Source organism: Mirounga angustirostris, unplaced genomic scaffold, assembly GCF_029215605.1.
Source record: "Mirounga angustirostris isolate CCGP_5_RB_7025 unplaced genomic scaffold, mMirAng1.0.hap1 SCAF_10, whole genome shotgun sequence".
Lineage (NCBI taxonomy): Eukaryota > Metazoa > Chordata > Mammalia > Carnivora > Phocidae > Mirounga > Mirounga angustirostris.
Genome location: NW_026991718.1, coordinates 47,666,772 through 47,683,741, shown reverse-complemented (window position 1 = coordinate 47,683,741; position 16,970 = coordinate 47,666,772).

The following is a 16,970-nucleotide window of genomic DNA, read 5'->3' as shown; positions in this document are numbered from 1 at the left end:
ATCAAGCCATAAAGGATCCAGAGCTCAAGCTGTTCAGTGATGGCAGCAGTTACCTACAAAAGGGTGCCTGAAAAGCAGGTTATGCAGTAACCACAACCACTGAAGTCCTAGAAGCTAAGGCATTACCAGCTGGATGGTCAGCTCAACAGGCTGAGTTATATGCCTTAGTCCGAGCCCTCACCCTTGATGAAGGCAAGTGAGTCAATGTCTATACTGACTCTCGGTATGCCTTTGCTACTGTACATATACGTGGAGCCATCTACAAGGAAAGGTACCTCCTAACCACCACAGGAAAAACTGTCAAGAACAAGGAGATACTGAGACTCCTCGAAGCCATTCTGGCTTCCAAAGGAAGTAGCAATCCTGCACTGTAAGGGACACCAGAAAGGAGATGACCCCATAGTGTGGGGAAATCATCTGGCAGATGAGGCAGCCAAGACCACAGCCAGTGAGGACATAGACAGAGCCCCTTCCCTCACCATGGCCCTAATACCCCCAAAAGAAGTCTCTCCACCCAATTACACTAAAAAGGAAAAGGAATGGGCCATAGCTGAGGGAGCCATACTGACTGAAAAGGGATGGTAGATGATGCCAGATGGGCACATCTTTGTTCCAACAGCAACTGGAGGGCATCTAGTCAAGGAATACCACCAACTCACTCATCTGGGGAAAACTGCATTAGAGGCCCTTCTCAAGAAGCACTACATCAGTCAGCTGCCAGCACTGTGCCGAGCAACAAGTGAACGATGCATAACGTGCTAAAAATAATGCTCGGTCTGCACCACGGCCCCTGCCAGGTTTCCAGAGGATGGGAGCAACCCCCTTCAAAGATCTAGAGGTAGACTTCACAGATGTGCAGCTGAGCAGGGGGTTCAGATATCTCCTAGTAATAGTATGCACATACTCTGGGTGGGTTGAAGCCTTCCCGACTAGGACAGAGCAAAGCCAGGAAGTAGCTAAAGTCCTCTTGCGGGAGATCGTGCCCCAGTTCAGCCTGCCATTAACAATCCATAGTGACAATGGACCCGCATTCGTGGCAGACATTGTACAGGTCTTGACCAAATCTCTTAACATCACCTGGAGACTCCACACCGCTTACCAGCCCCAAAGTTTAGGGAAAGTAGAGAGATGAATCACACCCTCAAGGGAACCTTAGCGAAGTTTTGTCAGGAGACTAACCTCCCATGACTGGATCTGCTACCCCTAGCTCTCCTGTGTGCTTGCTGCACACCCGGGACATCAGGTTTTTTCCCATTTGAATTAATATATGGATGGCCTCCCCCATGCTTGGGAAGTCTTCCAGGAAACTTGCATCAGGTTGGAGATAAAGGGATAAAGGAGCAGCTTCAGGCCCTGGGGGCCACCCTAAATAAATTACAAAAGTACACCTTCGAGAGGGCCCCAATCTCCTTAGGGTCTCAGATACACTCCTTCCAGACAGGGGACTCAGTTTGGGTCAAAGATTGGAAGAAAGACCCCCCCAAGCTGCAGTGGACAGGGCCCCACACTGTTGTTCTAACCACCCCTACTGCCCTCAAGGTCTCAAGGACCCCGTGGGTCCACCACTCTAGAGTGAAGAAAGCTCATCATTGGGACGAGGAGCCGGGCCAGTGGAGAGTCCAGCCAGACTCATGAACCCACTCCAGCTTCACCTTCGATGAGACCCCACCAACTGATGGACACCTGCTCACCATGGTCCCTGGCTCTCATTGGCGTGATTTCCCTCCTCTTGGGAGTTGGACTCTACACTGTTGCCCCTCCTGACTGGACTTTCCCTCAGAGACTTACTACTGTCAGTGCTTATTGGGTATCCCTAGGGTCTATTACTGCACTCACTTGTCCATGGGTTTCATCTGCTGATGGGTTAGCCATGATGGCTCCCTCTACCTAAGGTCGTAGATCCCACTTTTACTGGCCCTCTGCTGTCTACTCCTGAGCGCATTTCACCATGGTTTTCCTGGCCCCAGTCAGTCCTGGTCTTCGGCTATCTGATGTGCTGTTCCTCCTCACTGCCTCTAGCTTGCCCGGCCAGGCAAGGGGGGCAAACTCTCATATCACCATTACTGGCAAATGGACTTTTCAGCTTATCCTCCTCAATTTCACACCAGCGCCCCCACTGACTTCTTCCACTTGGGATTGGCACACACCAAAGGTTAACCTCCATTTTGATGGATGCCAGCTTCTTGATACTTCCTGAGAACCTCATAGATGGTGTTCCTACCATGGCCCTCACTCTGGTTACTGGCTGGTAGATATCTACATCTGTGGGGGCCCTACACCTCAACAGCCAAACACCTGCCCTCAGTTCTGCTTGCAAGCCTCGGGATGTGAGTCATGGGTGGTGACTTGGCCAGGCATGGAAAAATGGCCCACCAGGTGGCACCTCAAACAGCCCAGTGACATCCAGATTTCCTTGTCACATAAGGCCACCCCATCCTCTTGCCCTAACATTCACTGTATACCGCTCACCCTCTCAGTCTTAGAACCCAATGCCACATCATGAACTACAGGAATCATTCTCCTGTTGGGCCAATATCACCCTATGGGGACCGACCCCATGGCCAAATTTATGATTAAGTCCATGTTCACTCCAAGCCTTATAGTCAACCCCCAGAGTCAGACAGAAAATAACTCGCCCTGGCACATTCCAGGGTCCCCCAACCACATGCAGCAAGCATCTATAGCACAACTATGGAAACACTCCAGCGGGAAACACTCCAGCGGACAACTTGGTGGGATACCCTCTCACAATGGTTCCCTTGGTTCGCCCCCCTTGTCGGCCCCCTCCTACTGCTTCTCCTCATAGTAGCATTTGGTACTTGTATTCTTAATTCCCTTACTAGGTTTATCACTACTCAAATTCTAAAATGAGACTCCAGTTACTCCTTACTCACTATCGCCCCTTAGAAGATGAAAATATGCCTAGGAATACATTTACTGGGTCATGAGTTTGCATATGCTCAGCTTTAGTAGTTATTTACAAAAATACAGTTCCTTGTGACAATTACAGTCCCACAGCAATGTGCATAAGTTTTCCAGCTGCTCCATATCCTAGCAAATAAATAGTATTGTCAGTTTTCTTAATCTCTGCCATTCTGATGGGTGGGATATGCCTGATGGGTATCCCACTGTGGTTTTAGTTTGTGTTTTACTGATGAATGAAACAATGTGGAGGAGCACCTTTTCATATAATTTTCGGAAAGTGTTCTGGTTGTTTGCTCAACTTTTTTAAAAAAATTGGTTTGTCTCTCTTACTGATTTGTAAGAGCTCCTTATATGAAATAGGTCCTTAGTCAGTTATATGTATTGCAGATCTTTTTGTATTCCATAGTTTGCCTTTGTCTTTTGATGGCCAGAAATTCCTAATTTTAATGTATCCCAATTTATCACCTTTCCCCCCTTTTCAGGCAATGCTTTTTGTGCTTTAAGAAATCTTTGCTTATCCCAAGATCATGAAGATGTTCTTATGTTATCTTCCATTAACTTGATTGCTTTAACTTTTATATCTAGCTCTATAATCTACTTGGAATTGATTAATGTGTATGGTATGAACTAAAGGGTTAAGATTCATTTTCATCTTTATTGTTATTCAATTGTCCCAGAACAGTTTACTTAAAAGGATATTCTTTCTCTGCTGTCCTCAATGCCTCCTCTGCCAAAAATCAATTCTGTATGTGAAGGTCTATTTTTGGATTCTCTATTTTGTTCCATTGGCCTTTTGGATATCCTTGCCCTAGTACTTCTATAGCTCTATAATAAGCTGTCTTGTAATCTAGCAGTATAAGTTCTCAAATTTTTTTTTCTTCAAATAGCCTTGGCTATTCTTAGCCCTTTGCATTTCCATACAAATTTTAGAATTTATCAGTTTTTACCAAAAAATCCAAACTCTGCTGCAATTTATTTATTTATTTTTTTAATTTTAAATTTTATTTGGTTAAATATTTCTATCTTCTTCTTCTCTCTCTCTCTTTTTAATCTCTGCTGCAATTTAAATTGGGATTGTTTTGAATCTCTAGATTTATTTGGAAAAGGATTTATATCATTACAATATTGGCCATTCCAATCCAAGAATGTAGTATATCTCTACTTATTTAGATCTTCTTAATGTTTCTCAATTAAGTTTTATAATTTTCAGTATGGAGGTCTTACACATCTTTCATTAGATACATTGCTAGATGTTTGATCACTTTGATACTTCTGATGCTGTTGTAAGTGGTAATTTTTCAAATTTTACTTTCTAAATGTTGCTGTATATAGATACACAATTGACCTTTGTATTTTGATTTTATATTTATAACTGGTCAATTTACTCATGTTTAATTTTAGATTCCTCGGAATTTCTTTTTTTATTTTACACATTGCCTTTAATTTTTTTAAGTTTTTATTTAAATTCTAGTTTGTTAACACATAATGTAACATTGGTTTCAGGAGTAGAATTTAGTGATTCATCACTTACATATAACACCCAGTGCTCAACACAGCAAGTGCCCTCCTTAATACCCAACACCCATCTAGCCCATCCCCCACCCACCTCCCCTCCAGCAACCCCCAGTTTGTTTTCTATAGTTAAGAGTCTCTTATGGTTTGCCTCCCTCTCTTTTTTTCCCTTCCCCTATGTTCATCTGTTATGTTTCTTAAACTCCACATATGAGTGAAATCATGTGGTACTTGGCTTTCTCTGACTGACTTACTTCACTTAGCATAATACACTCTAGCTCCATCCATGTCATTAAAAATGGCATGATTTCATTCTTCTTGATGGCTGAGTAATATTCCATTGCAAATATATACCACCTCTTCTTTATCCATTCATCAGTCAATGGACTGATGGACATTTGGGCTCTTCCCATAATTTGGCTATTGTTGATAATGCTGCTATAAACATCAGGGTGCGTATGCCCTTTCGAATCAGTATTTTTTTATCCTTTGGGTAAATACCTGGTAGTGCAGTTGATGGATTATAGAGTAGTTCTATTTTTAACTTTTTGAGGAACATCCATACTGTTTTCCACAGTGGCTACACCAGTTTGCATTCCCACCAACAGTGTAAGAGGGTTTCCCTTTCCCCACATTCTCACCAAAATCTCTTGTTTCCTGAGTGGTTAATTTTAGCCATTAAAATAGGTGGTATCTCATCATGGTTTTGATTTGTATTTCCCTGATGATGAGTGATGTTGAGCATCTTCTCATGTGGTCTGTTAGCCATCTGGAGTCTTCTTTGGAAAAATGTCTATTCATGTTTTCTGCCCATTTCTTAACTGGATTATTTGTTTTTGGGGTGTTGAGTTTGATAAGTTCTTTATAGATTTTGGATATTAACCCTTTACCAGATATATCATTTGCAAATATCTTCTCCCATTCTGTAGGTTGCCCTTTAGTTTTGTTGATTGTTTCCTTTGCTATGCAGAAACTTTTTATCTTGATGAGGTCCCAATAGTTCATCTTTGCTTTTGTTTCCCTTGCCTCCAGAAACATGTTTAGCAAGAAGTTGCTATGGCCAAAGTCAAAGAGGTTTTGCCTGTGTTCTCCTCTAGGATTTTGATGGTTTCCTGTTTCACATTTAGGTCTTTCATCCATTTTGAATTGATTTTTGTGAATGGTATAAGAAAGTGGTCCAGTTTCATTCTTCTGCATGTTGCTGTACAATTTTCCCAGCACCATTTGTTGAAGAGACTATTTTTTTCCATTGGATATTATTTCCTGCTTTGTTGATGATTAGTTGACCATATAGTTGTGGGTCCATTTCTGGGTGTTCTATTCTGTTCCATTGATCTATGTGTCTGTTTTTGTGCCAATATCATATTGTCTTGATGACTACAGCTTTGTAATGTAGCTTGAAGTCCAGAACTGTGATGCCTCCAGCTTTGCTTTTCTTTTTCAAGATTGCTTTGGCTATTTGGGGTCTTTTGCATTCCATAAAAATTTTAGGATTGGGGCGCCTGGGTGACTCAGTCGGTTGAGCGTCTGCCTTCGGCTCGGGTCGTGATCTCAGGGTCCTGGGATCGAGCCCCGCATCGGGCTCCCTGCTCCGCAGGAAGCCTGCTTCTCCCTCTCCCATTCCCCCTACTTGTGTTCCCTCTCTCGCGTGTCTCTCTCTGTCAAATAAATAAATAAAATCTTAAAAAAAAAAAAATTTAGGATTGTTTGTTTTAGCTCTGTGAAAAATCCTGGTGGTATTTTGATAGGGATTGCATTAAATGTGCAGATTGCTTTGGGTAGTATAGATATTTTAACAATGTTTGTTCTTCCAATCCATGAGCATGGAATGTTTTTCCATTTCTTTGTGTCATCTTCAATTTCTTTCACAAGTGTTCTATAGTTTTCAGAGTACAGATCTTTTACCTCTTTGGTTAGGTTTATTCCTAGTATCTTATGGTTTTTGGTGTAGTTGTAAATGGGACTGATTCCCCAATTTCTCTTTCTGCTGCTTCATTATTGGTGTATAGAAATGCAACAGATTTCTGTACATTGATTTTGTATCCTACAACTTTTCTAAATTTGTGTATCAGTTCTAGCAATTTTTTGGTAGAATCTTTTGGGGTTTTCTCCATAGAGTATCATGTCATTTGTGAAAAATGAAAGTTTGACTTCTTCCTTGCTGATTTGGATGCCTTTTATTTCTTTTTGTTGTCTGATTGCTGAGGCTAGGCCTTCCAGTACTATGTTAAATGACAATGGTGAGAGTGGACATCCCTGTCTTGTTTCTGACAGTAGAGAAGAAGCTCTGTTTTATCTCAGGATGTTATTATCTGTGGGTCTTTCATATATGGCCTTTATGAGGTTGAGGTATGTTCCCTCTATCCCTACTTTGTTGAGGGTTTTTATCAAGAATGGATGCTGTATTTTGTCAAATGCTTTTTCTGCACTATTGACAGGGTCATATGGTTCTTACCTTTTATTAATATGGTGCATCACATTGATTGATTTGCAAATATTGAACCACCTTTGCAGCCCAGGAATAAATCCCACTTGATCATGATGAATAATTCTTTTAATGTACTGTTGGATTCAATTTATTCGTATCTTGTTGAGAATTTTTGCATCCATATTCACCAGGGATAATGGCCTGTAATTCTCCTTTTTCATGGGGTCTTTGTCTGGTTTTGGAATCAAGGTAATCCTGGCCTTCTAGAATGAGTTTGGAAGTTTTCCTTCCATTTCTACTTTTTGGAACAGTTTGAGAATAGGTATTAAGCATTCTTTAAATGTCTGGTAGAATTCCTCTCGGAAGCCAACTGGCCCTGGACTTTGTCTTTGGGAGATTTTTGATTACTGATTCAATTTCTTTCCTGGTTATGGGTCTGTTCAAATTTCCTATTTCTTCCTGTTTCAGTTTTGGTAGTTTATATGTTTGTAGGAATTTATCCATTTCTTCCAGATTGCCCAATTTGTTGGCATATAATTTTTCATGATATTCTCTTATAAGTGTTTGTATTTCTTTGGTGTTGGGTATGATCTCTCCACTTTCATTTGTGATTTTATTTACTTGAGTCCTTTCTCTTTTCTTTTTGATAAGTCTGACTAAGGGTTTATCAATTTTATTAATTCTTTCAAAGAGCCAGCTCCTAGTTTCATTGATCTGTTCTACTGTTTTTTTTTATTTCTATATCATTTATTTGTACTCTAATCTTTATTATAATTTCCCTTCTTCAGCTGGCTTTAAGCTATATTGGCTGTTCCTTTTCTAGCTCCTTTAGGTGTAAGGTTAGGTTGTACATTTGAGACTTTTCTTGCTTCTTGAAGTAGACCTGTATTGCTATGTACTTCCCTCTTATGACCACTTTTGTTGCATTCCAAAGATTTTGCACTGTCGTGTTTTCATTTTCATTTGCATCCATGTACTTTTTTTTTTTAATGTCCTCTTTAATTTCCTGGTTAACCCATTCATTCTTTAGTAGGATGTTCTTTAACCTCCGTGTATTTATGGTCTTTCCAGATTTTTTTTGTGGTTGACTTCAAGTTTCATAGTGTTGTGGTCTGAAAATATGCATGGAATGATCTCAAACTTTTTGTACTTGTTGAGGCCTGATTTGTCACCCAGTATGTGATCTATTCTGGGTAACGTTCCATGTGCACTTGAAAAGAATGTGTATTCTGTTGCTTTAGGATGAAATGTTCTGAATAGATCTGTTAAGTACATGTGGTGCGTAATTCAAAGCCATTGTTTCCTTGATTTTCTGCTTAGATGATCTGTCCATTGCTTTAAGTGGGTGTTAAAGTCCCCTACTATTGTATTGTTATATGAGTTCATGTTTGTTATTACTGATTTATATATTTGGGTGCTCCCAAGTTGGGGGCATATATATTTACAACTGTTAGATCTTCTTGTTGGATAGACCACTTTATTATGATATAGGGCCTTTCTTCATCTCTTGTTACAGTCTTTGGTTTAAAATCTAGTTTGTCTGATATACGTATGGCTACTTTGGCTTTCTTTTGACATCCATTAGCATGACAAATTGTTCTCCATCCCTTCACTTTCAATCTGCAGGTGTCTTTAGGTCTAAAATGAATCTCTTATAGGCAGCATATTGATAGGTCTTGGTTTTTTATCCATTCTGATATCTTATATCTTTTGATTGGAGCATTTAGTCCGTTTACATTCAGAGTGATTATTGATAGATATGAATTTAGTGCCATTGTATATTACCTGTAAATTCAGTGTGTCTGGAGATTTTCTCTGTCCCTTTCTAGTCTTTGTCACTTTTGGCCTTTCTTTCCCACTCAAAGAGTCCCCTTTAATATTTCTTGCAGAACTGGTTTAGTAGTCACAAACCCTTTAGTTTTTGTTTGTCTGGGAAACTCTTTATTCTCTCCTATTCTGAATGTCAGCCTTGCTGGATAAAGTATTCTTGGCTGCATAGTTTTCCCATTCTACATGTTTAATATATCAGGCTATTCTCTTCTGGCCTGCCAAGTTTCTGTGGAGAGATCTTCTGCTAACCTTATTTGTCTTCCCTTGTAGGTCAGGAATTTCTTTGCCCTTGCTGCTTTCAGTATTCTTTCCTTAGCTCTGTATTTTGCAAATTTTACTACAATATGTCTTGGTGTTGGCCTGCTTTTGTTGATTTTGATGGGATTTCTCTGTGTCTGCTAGATTTGGATGTCTGTTGCCTTCCCCAGATTAGGGAAGTTTTCAGCTATAATTTCCTCAAATAAACCTTCTGCCCTTTTCCCTTCCTTCTTCTGGGACTCCTATGATATGAATGTTACTACATTCTGTGGAGTTTCTGAGTTCTCTAAGTCTACATTCATGATCCAATATTTTTCTTTCCTTCTTCTTTTCAGCTTCATTAGATTCCTCTGGAATTTCTATGTGTAGAATCACTGGAAGGAATAAAGACAGTTTTAATTCTACAAGATTTTGCTTCATATATTTTGATGTGGCTATATTATTAGGTGCATACGGATTTAAGATCAGTATGTCTATATTTCTGTTAACTTTACCCTTTTATCATTATGAAATACACCTTTTCAACTCCAGGAATATTTCTTGCCTTTGAGTTTACATTGCCTGAAATTGGTATTGCTACTCCACCTTTATTTTGGTTAGTATTTGCAAAATATATTTTATTTTTTAGTTGCAGAATCTTCATTTATTTCTTTTATGGTTTCCAGTTCTCCACGGAAATTTTCCATCTTGTTATTTAATTTCTTAAACATGTTATCACAATCTCTTTAATGTCCATGCTTGATAATTACAATATCTGGATATCTTGGGGGTTTGTTTGTACTGTCTATTTTTCCTTTGATTTTTGGCCAATTCTTGTATTTCTGCATGCTTAATTATTTTCATTGTATGACAGAAAAGGTGTCTGAAAAATTAGAGAGATATTTTTAGCCATCGGATGATGTTATATTCCCCTGTAGAGAAGTTACTTCTGGTCCTGGCATGTGGTTAGAATGATTTTAATCCAATCAGGGCTTGAGCTGATTGAAGTGACAGTTTAGTCTTTGTGAGGTCTGGTCTATTCTCAGTTCACCATCACTCCCAGGGTACTTTTTTTGGGGGAGTCTACACTGAATCCTTGGACACTGACAAGGACACTTCCTTCTTTGTGGACACTGAAGTCCATTTGTGTGAGTGTGTGTGTGTGTGCGTGTGTGTGTGTGTGCACGTGCTGGGATTTCCTTTATTTTTTTATTCTTATTATTTTTTGAGTATAATTTACATACAATGTTACATTAGTTTCAGATGTACAACATAGTGATTTGACAAGTTTATACATTATGCTATGTTCACCACAAGTGTAGCTACCATCTGTCCTGTTACGTCACTATTACAATATCATTGACTATATTCCTTATGCTGTGACTTTTATTTCTGTGACTTATTCATTTCATAATTGGAAGCCTGTATCTCCCACCCCCCTTCGCCCATTTTGCCCAACCCCCCATTTTTTATCTTGTCAACCCCATGAAACTACTAATACCTCTGCTCAGTTCCTCAGCCTCTTAGCCACTGCTTAAGAAAAAGCAAAAGCCTTGAGGGAGAAGGGTTAAGGTGATTGGCAGGAGAGGGAGGCAGCTACTAGGCAGTGGGCAGTGCCTATTTAACAAGTATGGCAGTATTTCAATTTTTTTAATTAATAGACATATTTTAGGGAAGTTTTAGGTCCTTTGTTAAAAAAATGAACAGCACGTACAGGAAGTACACATATACTCCCTTCCACCACCAGCTTTATTAGCCTTAATAGTGCACACCAGATGAATAACTGCCCTGATTTACTGCCAGTCCCCCTGTCCTGGGAGAGGAGCCCAGAGAAGCTTAAAGTTTTAGGGTCCTGATCTGCTCCTACCCGGATGACTTTTGGTTTCTACCTGCCTGTCTGAGGTGACAAGCTGTCACTAGTTGCACATAGATAAGGAGTATTTTGTCAGTGAATATCTGTGAATAGAATTGATCCCCCACTTTAGAGCCAAAATTCTCTCCTATAGACGAGGTATCAAATCATGTTGACAGATGCCTGCCTGCAAAACCATCGACATTTTACTCCTTTCATCTTCCTTATATAGTGTTACCGGCAATAGTTTAAAAAAATAAAAAGGAGAGGCTTGTGAGGATCAGCGAATACCTTCACTGGAGCCTGCCCTAAGCAGGCAGCAAAGCATGAAAAGCCCTCAGATTCCTTTCCCTACCAGCCTCCAAAAAGGGAAAACATTTCTGACTTCATTTCCTAACTATTGATCCTGCTTGGACCTGACGTCTGTGTCAGATTTAAAAAGAACTTTGTGGGTTAGTATCTAAAATCTATAAAGAGCTTCTAAAACTCAACACCCAAAAAACAAATAATTCAGTTAAGCAATGGGCAGAAAACATGAATAGACATTTTTCCAAGGAAGACTCCAGATGGCTAACAGACACATGAGAAGATGCTCAACATCACTCATCATCAGGGAAATACAAATCAAAACCATGATGAGATACCACCTCACCCCTGATAGAATGGCTAAAATTAACCACTCAGGAAACAACGGGTGTTGGCAAGGATGCAGGGAAGGGGGAACCCTCCTGCACTGTTGGTGGGAATGCAAGCTGGTGCAGCCACTCTGGAAATCAGTATGGAGGTTCCTCAGAAAGTTCAAAATAGAACAGCAATTACACTACTAGGTATTTACCCAAAGGATACAAAAATACAGATTTGAAGGGACATATGCACCGCAATGTTTATAGCAGCATTATCAACAATAGCCAAATTATGGAAAGAGTCCAAATGTCCTTCAACTGATGAATGGATAAAGAAAAGGTGCAGTGTATATATATACAGTGGAATATTACTCAGCCATCAAAAAGAATGAAATCTTGCATTTGCAATGATGTGGGTGGAGCTAGAGTGTACTATGCTAAGTGAAATAAGTCAGTCAGAGGAAAACAAATATCATATGATCTCATTCATATGTGGAATTTAAGAAAGAAAATAAATGAACAAATGGGAAGTGGGGGAAAGGAGAGAGGGAAATAAACCACAAGAGACTCTTAACTATAGAGAACAAACTGAGGGTTGGTGGAGGGAGGAGAGTGGGGGGATGGGATAGATGGGTGAAGCATATTAAGGAGGGCACTTTTTGTGATGGTCACTGGGTGTTGTATGTAAGTGATGAATCACTGAATTCTACTCCAGAAGCCAATATTACACTGTATGTTAGCTAAATAAAATTTAAACTAAAAAAATTATATTAAATTAAATTAAAAAATAAAAAGTACTTTGTAATATTGAAATATTGCCTCACAAATTTCCTTAGGGTTAAAATTCTACAAGGTCCTTTAATTCTCCCATAGAACTTTACAGAGGCCTTTAACTATCAATAGTAGTTATGACATTGACAGAAGGTAATAGCAGAAATCTTTCCTGGACCAGTTCCCACTCTCACCTGGACTACTATATACCTAATATATTTCATAAAGCCTAGATAAAACTGGCATTGGTCAAGGATAATTTCAAAGAGGTTTCAACCAGGTGATTTGGGACTTTTGCCTGTCTAATGTCCTTCTATGTGTCTTCAAGTAGCTTTTTTCATCTACCACCTTCTTCATTAAGCATTAAAATTGAGAGGGACTTTGGAACTCTTTTTTTTTTTAAGATTTTATTTATTTATTTGACAGAGAGAGACACAGCAAGAGAGGGAACACAAGCAGGAGGAGTGGAAGAGGGAGAAGCAGGCTTCCCGCGGAGCAGGGAGCCTGATGCGGGGCTCGATCTCAGAACCCTGGGATCATGACCTGAGCTGAAGGCAGACGTTTAACGACTGAGCCACCCAGGCAGCCCTGGGACTTTGGAATTTTTTAGACACCTTCCTAAATGGTGATGTCAGGAAAACGAAGGCTATTTTTCCCTTATCTTCAAGACTTATATGCATCTGGTATATCTACTTCGAAATAGTAACACAGTGAACTGCTTGCTTCTTATCAAATAATCCAGTACATCTTGTACCACAGGGTGCTATGTAATCATCAACATTAATCACATAATTAAGAGTATGGTATTCCACACACATCCAAATGTTTCTGCTTTCTCACAACCACAATTGAGAAAGAACATGGTCTGTGGGTTTTGGTAATGATCCAGTTAAATATCAGTTCTTTAATATGATTCCTCAGATCATTAATTGTCAATAGATCTTCCCTTGAATGCTCAAGTCATTTAGTTTTATGGTGTGCAGGTTGACCTGAACACACCCCATATCACATTCTTGTGGAGAAAATTGTCTTGCTACTGCTCTAAGCATTTTGTTTTAGTTTCGCCTTCACATCTCAGAAACTGAATGGTCATCAAAGTTAAATGTCTGAACTCAGATCATGGAATTTTCTAGAACAATGCTTGGGATGAAAGCAATTTGGGAGTTATTTTATTTCCTGCTTGTCTCCATGATCTGGTATGAAGACTACTGTGATTAATGAAAAACATAAGGAAATAGCTCATCTGCCACAATCTTTAATGGTATAAGTGTTTGTTCTAACCAAGGCTTTTTGTCTCCTACTATTTACATGGAATATGAACATATATAACAGCTGGCTCTATAATGTGTTCAGTGAATTTCAGCCTCACCTAAGATTAGTAATCATCCTTCGCTCAGTCAATAAATATTTGAGTATCAGACTCTACAATGCATATAGTAAATAAGATAAGTATGATCCCTGTCATCAACAAGGGGGACAAATAAATAGACAAAGACAATAAGCATGATAAGTGCCACATTAGAGGAAGCATAGAACATATAAAAAGGGGACCTGGCCCAGAGCTGGTGAGTCAGAGCAGGTGTCACAAGGGGAGTGACATCTGAGCTAGCTAGGCCATACTACAGTAACAAACAGCCCCCATACCCAGTGGCTTAACCCAATAAAATGTTATTTCTTGCTTTTGCAAGAAGCATTTCCTAGGTCAAAACTAGTCACATGGCTGTCCCAAGCTGCAAGGAGGTTGGGAAAAGTAGTTGCCATGTGCCCAGAAAGGAGAAGTGTGAAACAAGTATTGTCTCTGCCAGAATTGATCTTCTGGGTCACCATATATTCATTGCATTCTTCCTTCCACACACAGAACACACTCCCCACGGGAGTTATTTCAGTATCCCACCTACTTAGAGCATCAAACTCAAGAGTCCAGGATCTCTGGATAAATTAGGTATGAATGTGGATTCCATTGGTCTAGAGACATATGAACTAAAAATAGACAAAAATCTGTGTTTCCACCCTACACCCAATATGCAATCATAAAATAGGATAGGAGAAACCACAGTCACAACTTTCTAATTTGGAAAGGAGTAGAATAAGAAACAGCCATCACTAGTCCATGGCAACTCTGAAATCCTGCTTGCATACCTTATAGAGTTCCCTCAACCTAGGGCAGTGGTTCAAGCCAGGAGCAATTTTGCAGCAGAGGACATTTGGCAATGTTTAGAGACATTTGTGGTTGTCACAACTGGGGAAGAGACGTACTGGCATTTAGAGGGTAGAAGTCAGGGATGCTGTTAACATCCTAAAATGCATAGGACAGCCACCTACAACAAAAACCTACCTGGCCCAAAGGTCAATAGTGCCAATGCTGAGAAACCCTGACCTGGGGGTAAGGAGGATTCCTTGGTGAGGCCCTGATCCTACTCCTGCGTTTCCTGTGCCCTGTGGCTCCTAGTCCCTGCCTTCTTAGAACTTCCTCTGTTTTCCATAGTCCTTTGTGGCTACATCTGAACTGAGCATTGAGGAGTACACCCTTCCTGAGTACTGCACAGTTGTCACTCCTGTGAGATGGGCACTCAAGTGTCCTTTTAAGTCTTGAACAATCACCATTTTTTTTCCCCTTGATTGTTGGTTTCTTGGACAGTTCAGCTCTTTCAAAAACATATCTATTTGATTCTAATCAGTTCCTTGTGTCTGTACCTGTACCCACAGCTCTTTACAAGACATACCTGCTTTTTTTCTTTGCTTTATTATTCCCCAAACTCTCTTAATGGAGACTCTTTTGAACTTCTGTGGAAAGGCTTCACAGTTAATCTGATCTCTGACAAGACTGAATTGTGATGGGCCTTTGCTACTCAAAGACTTTCTTAACATCATCTATTCCTGTTTGGGGTGTAAAGGAAATTGGATTTTCCAGTTCTTCTAGGCCATGAATTTTTGAACTATCTATTCCCTTTCATTTATGCTTAATTCCTTCCTGATTTTACCTCCTCTTGTAATTCCTTGCCAAACACAGCCAAATAATTTATAACACATATTACTAAGCTTCTTCCTTCCAATGTTTCTGAGGAGATCCAAAATTCCATTAGTCACAGAAAAAAATTTACTAAGTATTTTTCCTTTTTATAACATGAATTAACATTTCCTAGCCTTGAATGTTGATGTTCATACCTTTGCCACATATCTGCTAAGCCAATGTGACATATATTAGGTTTTCTCTGTGGTAGTACTCAACTCCTAGTACCATTTTCTGTATTAACCAGAGGATACTAGACCATGCTATGGCAACAAACATTCTCAAAACCTAGTGAGTTAATAAAAATGCCTCCTGGGTTTTTTTGTGTGTGTGTGTTTTTTTTTTTTTTCTCACAAAGCCTGCTGTGAGCTTGGGTAACTCTCTCCCTTATGGCCACTCAGAGATCCTGATTCTTCAATCTTATGGCTCTGCCTTCTCAAATTGGGGCTCCGAGTTTGCCAGGAGAGGACAAGCCAAGAGACATGAGAACCAGGCAGAAGCTTTCAACTGCCTCGCACTGGACATGACACATATCACTTATGATCACATTTCATTGGTAAAAGCTGGTAATATGGCTCCATCTGTTAATCACTATGGCTGAGAAGTGTACTTCCTTGTGTGCCCCAGAAGAGGGAATATGAAACTGGACTTGATGAGTACAGAGTACTGTCTCTACTTAGCTGAGAACCTGAAGAACTGGAAGGAGTCAAGTCAGATGAACAGGGTGGGACACATGGAGTATTCCAGGCAGAAAAGATTACTTGTGTGAAAGCCTGGAGGCTAGAAAGAAAGTGAATCATTTGGGGAATTGACAGAAGTGTTCTGTGGTTGAACCTTTGTGAGGGCAATATGGGATGAAGGAGGCAGAAGGGAGTAAAGGAAAACCAGGTAGGGGCTGCCATCATGCAAAGTCTTGTAAACCATATTAAGGAGGAAGGACTTTATCCCATGCCAAAGTGATTGTAAGCAAGGGAGTGATAATTTCAGAGATACTTATTAGAAAATCATTTTGGCTTCATAGAATCCAGAATGGACTGGAGTGGGTAAGACCTGAGATGGGGTCCAGTTAAGACATTCTTGCAGCAGTCCAGGCAAGAGATTGCCTGAAGTTGAGTAATTTCAGAGAGGATGTGTCACACAGATAATTTTGAGAGAGTCATAGGATGTAGAATCAACAGGGATTGATGGCTAATTAGCTATAAACAGGTGGAGGAGTTGGGGATAAAACCTAAGTTTCTGATTGGACTGTGGCATCATTCGCTGATGGAAAACACAGGCAGAAGCCCCAGCACTCAGACACAGATACTCCAGCCTGTCATGTTTCATAGTGGGAACCTGGTCTGATATTGACTGCTGAAAGACTTGAAAATTACATTAGCCACCTGAGCATCAGGAGGAGGCAAGGCCTTCTTTTTTTTTTTTTTTTTTAAGATTTTATTTATTTATTTGACAGAGAGAGACATAGCAAGAGAGGGAACACAAGCAGGGGGAGAAGGAGGGGAGAAGCAGGCTTCCCCGCGGAGCAGGGAGCCCGATGTGGGGCTCGATCCCAGGACCCTGGGATCACAACCTGAGCCGAAGGCAGACGCTTAACAACTGAGCCACCCAGGCGCCCGGCAAGGCCTTCTTTAAACCTAGCTTTTATTTCTTTTGTGTTTTGTTTTTTCTTGTGGGGGAGAGGTGCTGGAGGGGAAAAAAACCAAAACAACCAGGCTGCTTTTCAATATCAGCTCTCTTCTAACAAGAAGCTGAAGGCTCACTAATAACCCTGTGTAGAATAGC